We start from the raw sequence: 11,641 nt of genomic DNA on the forward strand, positions 1-11,641 counted from the left end.
TTTTCATTTACTACCAATTAATCCTTTTTTTCCTTCAATTGTTTAGGTTTTTACTTTGATAATTGTTATTTTTTCAATAAATGTCCCCCGATGGGTTGCTCTCTTTCCTGTACCTATTTTGAGGCATTCTCGACTTTTGTTGAATGGGTTGTCCGGTTCAATGTCAGGTTCCTCCCTAATTGTCCACTACCTGGATGATTTTTTTATTTTATGGTCAACCTGTCTCTGATTGCAATAGTATCTTTCAATCTTTTTTGGACGTATGTGAGGATTTTGGTATTCCTTTAGCTCATTAGAAGACGGTTTTTCCGTCTACCTGTATTATTTTTTTGGGTATTCTCATTGACACTGTGGCTATTGAATTCTGATTACCGCTTGATAAGATTTGTAAATTGAAAGATTTTATTGCTGTCATAATCAGACAAAAAAGTTGTTTTGAGGGATATGCAAAAATTGCTTGGTCTTTTGCCGTTCCCAACTAGAATTTTACCTGTTGGTAGAATTTTTTCAAGGCGTCTGTATTTGGCGATTTTGGGTTTGCAATCACCTTTGTCTCACATTTGATTGATTTCGGAATTAATTTCTGATCTTTTAGCTTGGGCGCAATTTTTGGATTCCTTTAATGGACGTGCTGTTTTTCAGGACGATTTTGTTTTGGACGAAGATTTTCGCCTTTTTAAGGATGCTGCGGGTTCGGTGGGGTTTTCAGCTATTTGGGGTAATCACTGGTGTGCTTCTTTTGTGGCATCATTCTTGAAGATCTAGAGGTTATCTTAAAAATATAGTTTAATTAGAATTGTTTCCTATTATAGTCTCCTTGGAAGTCTGGGGTGAGTACTTTAGGAACAAGAGAATTATTTTTCATACTGATAACAAGGGGGTTCTTTACGTTATTAATTGTCTGGCTTCTAAATCTCCTCCGGTAATTAAGTTAATTCGATATTTGGTTGTTAAGTGTTTAAGTGTTAATATTTGGATTAAAGCACACTATTTACCAGGTAGAACGAATGAGATTGCGGATTCTATCTCTCCTTTGCAGATGTCCAGGTTCAGGATGCTGTTGCCGACTGCAGACGTGAGAGGAATCCAATGTCCTTCTTTTCTTTGGAATCTGATTTGAATGTAGTTAGGAATAGTATTGCAAGATCAGTCGCCCCTTCTACTTTCAGGGCTTATTCCTCTGCGTGGAGGCTTTGGCTTTTGTTTTTAAACGTCATCTGGGGAGCATCATTCTGCTTTTACGGAGCACTTGGTTTTATTATTTGTTAATTGTATGATGACTAGTTTGCTGTCCTGGTCATATATTAATACGATTTTAGCTGGGGTTTTGTTTTTTTTTGTTTTTTTTTTCAAATTTCGTAATTTACCGTGTTGTCTTAGTTTTTTCACGGTTAGACAGGCTATGAAGGGCTACAAAAAGGTAGTTTTTCAACCTGACGCTAGAGTGGGTTTATCCCCTCGATTGTGTACAGCTGTGGATGGTATTTGTTTTTCTGTTTTTAAAGCAAAACTTTTTCGGGCACTTTTTTCTTTGCTATTTTTTGGTGCGTTTCAGATATCAGAGGTGCTTCCCCCTAATAAGGCTGAGTTGTCTGGAATTTTATTTGAATATGTTAATTTATCTGACTCGGATTTGACAATCTATCTTCTTCGTTCTGACCAACTTGGCGAGGGTTCGTGGCTGCGTTGGCTTTCTTTTCCGGGTTCGCCGATTTGTCCTGTGTCCCTGCTTTCACAATTTTTGCAATTGCGGCCCAGTAGGCATGTCCTTTTGTTTATTCACATGGATGGGTCACCTTTAACTAAGTTTCAATTTACGGCTGTTTTTCGCCGTCGTTTGCAGCGTTTAAATTATGGCTTTTCAATCTTATGTTTTTTGCAATGTGGTAGAACTGTGCACCTGCTGTGCACCTGTTGTAAGCATATAGGATTGACATGACATGTTCTTTTTTTCGGGAAAACTCAAGAAGCACCTTTCTAAAAGGAAAATATCTAGGAAAAGATATGCTAACAGCACTAATGGGAAAAGTGAGCAGTGTTCAACAATAATAATTGAAAACGTGGACTCAGACACCCTTCAGAGCAGTACAGGTAGGTGCACATAATGTATGATTTGTGTCCTATCCAATGTACATTGCATATTTGACATATATGTAAAGGGCTAAGTTGCGCTAATAAGTGCTGAATCGACAACTGATCATCAGATAGAGCACAATAATGATAGTCCACAATGATAACAAGTCTGTATCCAAATGGCAGGCACAGTCCAAATTTCAAAATTCCAGTGTCAGATGAATAAACCAATGTTCATATCTCCTTACCAGAAAGCGGAATAGAGTTCGCCCAAAAACTCAAATCAGATCAGTTCACCCAGCCTCCAATCGATATGTTCAGATATTCCTCACATCCACAGGTGATAGTCATATATGGAAGAAAAATTGAAACTCCATAGCATAATACTGTTAAATATTATTGGATCACCCTGAGGAGTGCACACCGTCACCAGAAGGCTGATAGTAGAAAACACCAGCACCCTTAGGTCCCAAATGCTTACCAGATGGTAAATATTTTGTGATAAGTAGGAATGGAAGTGACACACAAAGACCTCTCCCGACACCACTGTCTCTTACCAGATGTTGGTAGGTTCAAGCCAAACAGTCCGTCATCCGGTCCTCTGAGCCAATAACTCCAAAGATCACTCCAAAGCAAGATAGGGTTCACCCTCAAACACAGATAGAATTGAGTCGACCAGCCTCAGATGAAAGTGCTCAGGTTCGCCTCACATCAGTCAATGGTTAGTCATATGTGGGAAAAATAAACTCCATAGCATAATACTGTTATTGCTTGAAAGTCGCCCTAAGAGGTGCACACCATCACCAGAGTCCCCAGACAGAGCACCAACACCCCTATGCACCAAATGCTTACCAGATAGATAAAGCCTTAAGTGAAAAAGAGGGAGTATATACACAGAGGACCTCTCCCAGCACCACTGCCGCTTACCAGACTGCAATGGGTTAAAGCCACTCTCTCCAGAAGCCAATCCTTGGAGCAGGTATCACCGGGAGGGTATTCTTAAGCTGGCTCAATCGTGTATCCAATATGGTGTAAATCAAAAAACAAAAGGCACTACATAGTGCATTACCACAAACACTTTATTGAAAAACAAAGACAGCAACTTACAGAAGTGAGAAAATGTTACAGCGAGGATAAGGCAAGCCGCCGGGCGGTCGGCTCCTCCGCCCGTCCTATTCAATCTCGTCCACACAAGCAGGTGACGTCAGCACGCCGCGACCGACGCACGTTTCGTCAAATGTGACGTTTTCAAGGTGTATGTATGTATGTATATATGTAAAAAGATATATGTATGTAAGTATAGAGAGAGAGAGAAAAAAATGTGGATATATAAAAAATGTACAGTCACATTTCTTTCACCTTACTGCAATTATGTTGAATACTACAGTATGTTAGTATTCTAGTACTAGTATTCTTGTATACTAGTATACAAGATCTAGAATTTGAAGAGGAAACACTGGAGAATATTGCCAGCAAAGATCTGTCATACACAGGTGAGTTTAATAATATGGTATTTAATATCATTATTATGCTATTTTTCACAAGGCTCTCAGACATTTTTTTTCTTAGAAAAGTTTAGTATTATATTGGTTGTAACAAACAAAAAAGGTCAACAACACCCCCTGTAAATTTTTGCTTCTTTTTTTTATAATAAGGTGTGGGCACACCCACCGTGAATTAAGATAATATACTGCATTCGACATATCCTGATTCTGCAATTGACATCCAAGCCAAGTTCCAGATGACAATCCCAATCTAGATATGAACTTGGATGGAGAAAATGCTGACGATCATGTTTCTTCAAGAATACATGACAGTGAGTATGTCTCCTACACATGTATTGTACATATTTTTTTAATTAACATTATCTTTTCGACAATTTTGGTTTGATAAATGTCTTTGTGTGGATAGTGGCACCATTGCAAGACTGACCATTGTTCCACTGCTGTCACGAATTAGAAAAAATAAGGGATGCAGCAAATGTTTTATGTCAAAAATTGCAGGACTTTATCGACGTACTTTGTAAAATTCAACCACTCAGAGCTGAAGACCTGACCCCCCCCCCCCCCCCCAACTAGTGAAACAAAAATCTCAGGGGCTCATGCGGGGACTTATAGCCTTTCACTAGTTTGGGGGCTGTCATGTCCTCAGCTCTGAGGGGTTCATGCTGGAACTTGCAGACCTTGGCAGGTCCATTCACGGGACTACAAGTCCCAGCATGACATCCTCACCAGTGCCCATCGCTGTGGGTCCTTTTTAGACTCATTTAGATCATTATTGCCACAGTCTATAATGGTGCTATGGTTGTGAAAAAATGTTTAATAATGTTGTTTTTTGGTTTTAAACATGTCCTTGCCCTTCCACAGAAATTCTATGAGGTCTGTTACATTTTTTGCAGGCTGCATATTGAAGTTATATGCATGTATTCACAGAGATAATCATCTCCAATATTGTGCTCTGACACAGGGATGCAGTTGTCTCCCAAACCCAGTACATCCCCTTCCCTCAACCCTCCCACCCCCCTCTTTTAGTACATTTCATTAATCTTAATAAAAGTAAGGTTAATTGAGGGGGCGTGGCGACCGCCGGACGTAATGGCCGCTTAGTTCTGCCGCTCCTGTGTGTGCCCGGAGTATTTATTGCATTGCCCCTGCTACGAGCCTCGATCACCTTCCGCAACTAGCTCCCCTGACGTCTTAAGCTCCGCTCCACCGCCGGATGATGAGACGCCGCCGCTCGGACCCGTTCCCAGTGAAGAAAATGTCCGAATTCTTCCCTTCAGCCTCGCACGGTCTCCGCCAAAATGGCGGCGGAGACATGCGCTCCTACCCGGCACCCGGCCCTCTACTGCCAGAGCGCTCTCACACAGAGGAAATACATACTAACCCCGCAGCACCAGACGCAACTCTAGAGGGAGAACACCAGCACTCTGCTCCTACATATTCTGGGAACTCTTCACCCCCGTCACCTTCCTCTCAAAGCCCAGTGAAGTGGAAGCCAAGGAGGGAAGGACTTGTCTCTGCTTCATATACAGCTGCCATGGAGGTGAGCAATGACTACCACACACATCAATCTATACTCTCAAAATCAGACCCCTTTGCCTCATTTCAAACTACTGGCCAACCGGTCTCTGATACTACTCTGAAAGATATGTTGAACTCCCTGCGTACTTCCATACAACAGGACATTTTCTCTTCTCTTTCACTATGCAAGAAAGAAATACACGCCCTAGGACAGACATGTCCAAAGTCCGGCCCTCGGGCTGTCCGGTTCTATACGCCCCCCATCCCTGTTGGCAATTTGGCACCCTTGTGGCTCCCAAGGCAAGGACGAGCGCGAGATGTTGTTGTCTAATACTCACGATTAGACAGACACACAGGCTGTGGGCGTGTTCCAAACACCGCTGACACGCGGCGCCAATAGCAGACACTGTCATTTCCCTAAGGCAGCTGCAGAGCTCTCGGTGTCTGAGAGAGTGTCTGTGATTGTCGGCGGTGATTGGCTGCGGGGCTGCGCACTGTCTGTGTCCCAGCCGGCTGTGTGATCCCTGCTGTGAGGAGAGGTAAAGTAAAGAGAAGTTCCCTCACACACAGAATTACTGTACCTAAATTACTAATATAACAAAAACTAAATCATCCTTGCCCTGATCTGAGCGTGTGGAGGCAAGAAAAAAATATATATATATATTAAAAAAAAAAATTGCTCATCCTTGCCCTGATCGGAGCCTGTGGGGGCCAGAAATAATATATATATATATAATTGCTCATCCTTGCCCTGATCTGTGTCTAGGGCAGATTACAAGTGGGGGCCAGAAAAATAGCTCATTCTTGCCACAGAAGTGATTCCTTACCCCGAGCGGAGCCAAAGAGGAGATATATATACTGTATATATATCCAAAGACATACTTGTTGGGCAGTGTATTGATGTATTGGACGAACGCACTTAGATCAAAACCTCTGACACTGCGCTCACATAATCCCTTCCCCTTCTGGTCTATTTCTAAAATGGTGACTGTAAACAAGAAAAGGAAAGTTGACAGTGAGGGCCGCCGCTTCCAGGACAAGTGGAAAGTGGAATATTTCTTCACTGAAATACGGAATCACTGTGTTTGTCTAATATGCCAAGAGACTGTGGCTGTTCATAAGGAATTTAATGTCAAGAGACACTACCAGTCGCGACATAGCACATACGACAAGCTAACAGGGAGTGACCGCAGTGAAAAGTTGAAGCAACTTGAAGCTGCTTTAACGTTGCAACAGCGATTTTTCACAAGAGCCCGTGAGTCGACTGAAAATGCCACAAAGGCAAGCTATGAGGTGGCAGCGTTAATTGCTAAAAATTGCAAATCTTTTGCTGAGGGTGACTTTATCAAAGAATGCGTTTTAAAATGGTTGAAAATATCTGTCCCGAGAAGAAGCAAGAGTTGGCCAACATATGCCTGGCTCATACACTGTAGCACGGAGAATTGAAGAGATTTCATCAGATATTAAGAGACAATTGACATCCAAATTTTCAATAGCCTGTGATGAAAGAACGGACCTATCTGACACAGCTCAGTTGCTGATTTTTATGAGAGGGGTGGACGATGACATGAATGTGACTGAAGAGCTACTTGACCTCCAGAGCCTTACGGACCAAACAAGAGGAATAGATTTATTTGTTTCTGTTAGTTCTGCCATAGAAACTGCCTTGGAACAAACTTGCTGGGATTACTACTGATGGGGCACCTGCCATGGCTGGTGAATGAAGTGGATTGGCAACCCTAATCTGTAACAAGGTGATCGAAGAAGGAGGCAAAGCTATTAAACTCCATTGTATCATTCACCAACAAGTTCTCTGTTCTAAACATCTGAAATATGACCATGTTATGAAACCGGTGTATGAAGACTATTCATTTTATTTGCTCTAAAGCCCTGTGCCACCGCCAGTTTAAACAGTTTCTACTGGACATCCAGGCTGAATATGAAGATGTTTTATATCATAATGATGTAAGATGGCTCAGTCGGGGGTCTGCACTGCAGCGTTTCTACTCTCTTAGAAAGGAAATCGGAGAATTCTTGGAAACAAAGGGACAACCGATGCGAGAACTATCTGATCCGATTTGGCTGGCTGATTTGGGGTTTCTAGTTGACATTACAAAGCATCTGAATGTACTGAACACGAGTCTTCAGGGGAAAGATGCAGCGGTGAATCAGCTTTATTCACACCTCAAAGCCTTTGGAACAAAGCTGCAACTTTTCATAAGGCAGTTGTCACACACAGCCCAATCTCATACATTTTTCAGCATTGCAGGAAATAATGAACAGTTTTCCACAGGAAAATATCAGTGCACAAATGAGCAGATATGCAGCAGACATTACATCTCTGTCTGGGGAGTTTAACCCTTCTCTTGTGTTAGGATCAGAACCGACCCGTTTTCAGGTTTTGAATGTCTATAAGTATCACATAAATTTGTTTATTGCATATTTGTTTATTTGTCAGGAACCTCTATTTAAACAATGTAATAGAAAAAAAATCCTTTTCACTTAATTATAAAATTCTGTGGTGAAAATCAAGGGCTCTTTTACACGGGCGATCAGATCAGATCTGCCCGTCAGTTTTTTAGGCGGATCTGATCGGATCCTCCATGCAGCTCTATGGGGCAGCGGATGTCAGCGGAGACACCTCCGCTGACACCAACTGCTATACGTATCCGATCCTGTCCGTGAAATCCGGACGGATGGAAACCCTATTTTTCCATCCGTTCAGGGATCGGATGAGAGCGGACAGGCGGGCCGCTCTCATCCGATTCCCCCATAGAGAGCGGCGGGGCTCTGACACCTCCCTCTCCGCACTGCAAGCGGAGACGGAGCTGTCATCCGCCGGCTCAGCGGGGATTGGCGGATCGATCCCCGCTGAGCAGCACGGATCCGCCTACGGAGGCGGACTGTGTGAAAGAGCCCTAAGACGTTTATGGTGTTAGGGTCAATTCTGACCCAGTTATAATATAGGATTATAGGACACTAATAAGTGCAAAAACTTAAATCATAAACACTCTCTCTGCTTAGTAACATTGACAGCCAATCACCTCTCAACCCTGTGAGCTGTAGTTAGGGAGGGGCCTATATCTTTCCCTGCCTGTCTGCTTCTCTAAATAAAGTAAAGAAACATAGGACCAATACATTACAGAGTTGCTGACTTGCAGAGTAATAATCTCCAATATGCAGCATGCAAGAGTGAGAAGATTTACAGGAAGCCAAATACTGGATTATGGTGTCCTTTTATGAAACGGAGATGAGCAGTGATCCTGCTGATCACAGCTCATTTCCGATCATTCTCAGTTTATGAAACAGAAATGATCAGCGGAGAACATGTTCTTCGCTGATCATCTCTTCACACGGGAATCTGTCATTGCCTGACACAGAAACAGCCAGGCTATGAAGCTGCGATCTCCGAACTTCACTGGCGATCTGTGCCAGAATTCACACTCCCGGATTCACCAGCCTGGAGCTTGTGAAGCGGGGAGTAAAGACAGAACCGGGGGAGAACTTCCTTCTTCCTCGTTCAGACCCCCCAACACAGTAATCATGTCCCCCTGCCATATTTATGTATATATATATACACATGTATATATATATATATATATATATATATATATATATATATACACACACATACATGTAGATATATATTTAATGTGTATATATATATATATATATATATATATATATATAAAATGTATGCTTGTGTGTATTCAGTGTGTATATATTATTTATATATATATATATATATATATATTTATGTAAGGGGACTATTATTTATTAACATAAGTGGGTATCGTGTACTCAGCAGTGAGAATTTATCACTGCTTGTTAAAGAGCGCCAGTGATTTTCATACTACGGTAATCTCGCTTTGTCTCACGAGATTACAGGCGCTCCCATTCACTTCTACACAGATCTTGGCAGTTCTCCGAGAAAACAGTTCTCTGATCACCCTGGGAGAACTGAAGTTCTCCGCTTCATAAAAAGGGTGCCAGAGGAGATAATTTTCCCCGGAGACCTGCAGAGAAGCGAACAGAGAAAAAAATTCACCCTTTCATAAATGTACACCTATATCTTGGATGAAAATGAGGCAGAGGACACAGAGCAGAATAGCGATATGGATGAGCAGTTTTCTGAGGCAGAAGATGAAGTAGAGTATCAACCAGAATACATAGACACATCTGATGAGGAGGCCACCAGTGCTGAACCTGCTGCTGTTCCTGCTGAAACATTCAAATCCAAAAGTGGTAATATCTGTTGGAGTTCAGAACCTCCTGACTTACATGGCAGGGCAGCTGCTGCAGATATAATCAAAATGACCCCTGGGATCACAAGGTTTGCTGTGAGGAGAGTAAAGCCCCGTACACACGCACAGATTGTTGGCCAACTTTTGTCCAGTGTTGTTTGTTGGTTGAAATGTGCTCTAGACTTTCACTGGACTTTTATTGGCCAAAAAAAACCAACTTCAGAAGTGATGTCATGTGATGGTTTACTTTCCCTGTGTTTTTTCTTCTCTGAGCATGCCCAGTCTTGCTCATTTGATTTTTGTCTGCCGAAATCTGTACTGACTGAGGAACAATCGGCCGTTTTTTGTTGGCCAACAAAAGTTTTATAGCATGCACACCAGATTTTTTTCGGCCGAAAATTCGCAGTTGTTTGTCAGAAGCATCATACTAACAAGCCTACAATCGGCAGATCGGACGTTGGCCAACAATTTACGGCCAACAATCTGTGCGTGTGTACGGGGCTTTAGTGACATCAAAACGTGTTTTGAACTGTTCATGCCATTGTCACTAAAAAAAAGTGATCATTGCAATGACAAACCTTGAAGGAAAAAAAGTCCATGGCAACATGTGGAATGACATAAATGAGGAATGCCTAGATGCTTATATTGGTGTTCTTCTTCTTGCTGGAGTGTACAGATCCTATAATGAGGCCACTGATAGTCTCTGGGACAAGTCAAGAGGCAGATATATTGTCCCAGCAACAATGTCACTTCACACCTTTCGAATGATATCAAGAGTTTTCAGATTTGACAACAGAGATACTAGAGCAGAATCTGACAAGCTTGCTCCCATAAGGGATGTCTGGGAGAAATGGGTTCAGCTCCTTCCACTAATGTTTAACCCTGGGCCTCAGGTAACAGTAGATGAACGTTTGATCCCCTTCCGTGGAAATTGCCCCTTCCGGCAGTATATGCCCAGTAAGCCAGGCAAATACGGCATAAAAATCTGGGCAGCCTGTGATGCAAAAACAAGCTATGCATGGAACCTACAGATTTACACCGGCAAACCCGAAAGTGGCATCCCTGAGAAAAAACAAGGACAACGTGTAGTCCTTTATTTGACTACTGGACTGCGGGGTCACAATATCACGTGTGACAATTTTTTTTAACAGCTATGACCTTGGACAAGAACTTCTCAGGAGGAAACTCACCATGGTAGGCACAATAAAAAAATAAAAATAAACCTGAGCTGCACACTGAAATTTTGCAGGTGAAGGACAGAGCTCCACTTTCTTCAAAATTTGCTTTTACAGACACCACCACTGTTGTTTCATATTGTCCAAAAAAAAAAAAAAATGTGATACTTATGTCCGCTTTTCACAAAGATGCAGCTGTGTCATCAAGAAGAGACAAAAAGCCCACAATTATCCTGGATTACAATAAAAACAAAGAAGGAGTGGACAACCTGGACAAGCTGACTGCTACCTATACTCTCGAGATCCAATCGCTGCAGCCGTGATAAGACAGATGCAGAGTTCATCAAGCACTCCATCCACACCATCAACAACACAAAGAGAATCAGTGCCAGCATCCTCATCATCATCTAGCCTTGCCTCAACATCAACCAGCACAGCCACAACTCCAGTGATGCCATCTGATTCTAAAAGAAAGAGGTATCAGGTCTGCCCCAGCAATAAGGACAGAAAGACACACACATTATGCTTCCACTGTAAAAAATATATCTGCAAAGAACATGCTAAAAGTGTCAGCTTTTGCCACACATGCATCTAAAAACACCCACACAAACACATGCAAGTTCTTGCACAAAGATGCTTTGAAACTAGTACTTGATTTCTATTGGTTTGCCTTGCTTGATTGTGTGTTGTTTGTTTGACCTTGCAAGTCTACATTTTGTATTATAAAGCCTCGTACACACGCAACGATTGTTGGCCGACCGATCGGCCGTCTTTTGTCCAGTGTTGTTGTGTTAGTTGAAATGTGCTCTAGACTTGCACTGGACTTTTGCTGGCCAACAACAACCAACTTCTGAAGTGATGTCATGTGCTGGTTAACTTTCCGTGTGTTTTTTCTTCTCTGAGCATGCCCAGTCTTGCTCATCAGATTTTTGTCTCCCGAAATCTGTACTGACTGACGAAAAATCGGCCGTTGTGGTGACGGCCAACAAAAATTTTATAGCATGCACACCAGATTTTGTTCGGCCGAAAAGTCGCAGTCAGTTGTCGGAAGCATCATACTAACAAGCCGACAATCGGCCGATCGGACGTCGGCCGAACATTCACGGCCAACAATCGTTGCGTGTGT

At 42.3% G+C, this 11,641-nt stretch overlaps 1 pseudogene across 1 annotated transcript; it reads left to right on the plus strand.

Annotated features, from left to right (window-relative positions):
* The first annotated feature begins 8,273 nt into the window (after positions 1–8,273).
* LOC309550306 (piggyBac transposable element-derived protein 4-like) lies at positions 8,274–11,110 on the plus strand (annotated as a pseudogene). The gene is made up of 3 exons: positions 8,274–8,325; positions 9,168–9,450; positions 9,848–11,110. The product of its transcript is annotated as a piggyBac transposable element-derived protein 4-like (transcript).
* Positions 11,111–11,641: the final 531 nt, after the last annotated feature.

The sequence above is a fragment of the Pelophylax lessonae genome, assembly GCF_965119305.1.
Source record: "Pelophylax lessonae genome assembly, chromosome: 1".
NCBI classification, from domain to species: domain Eukaryota; kingdom Metazoa; phylum Chordata; class Amphibia; order Anura; family Ranidae; genus Pelophylax; species Pelophylax lessonae.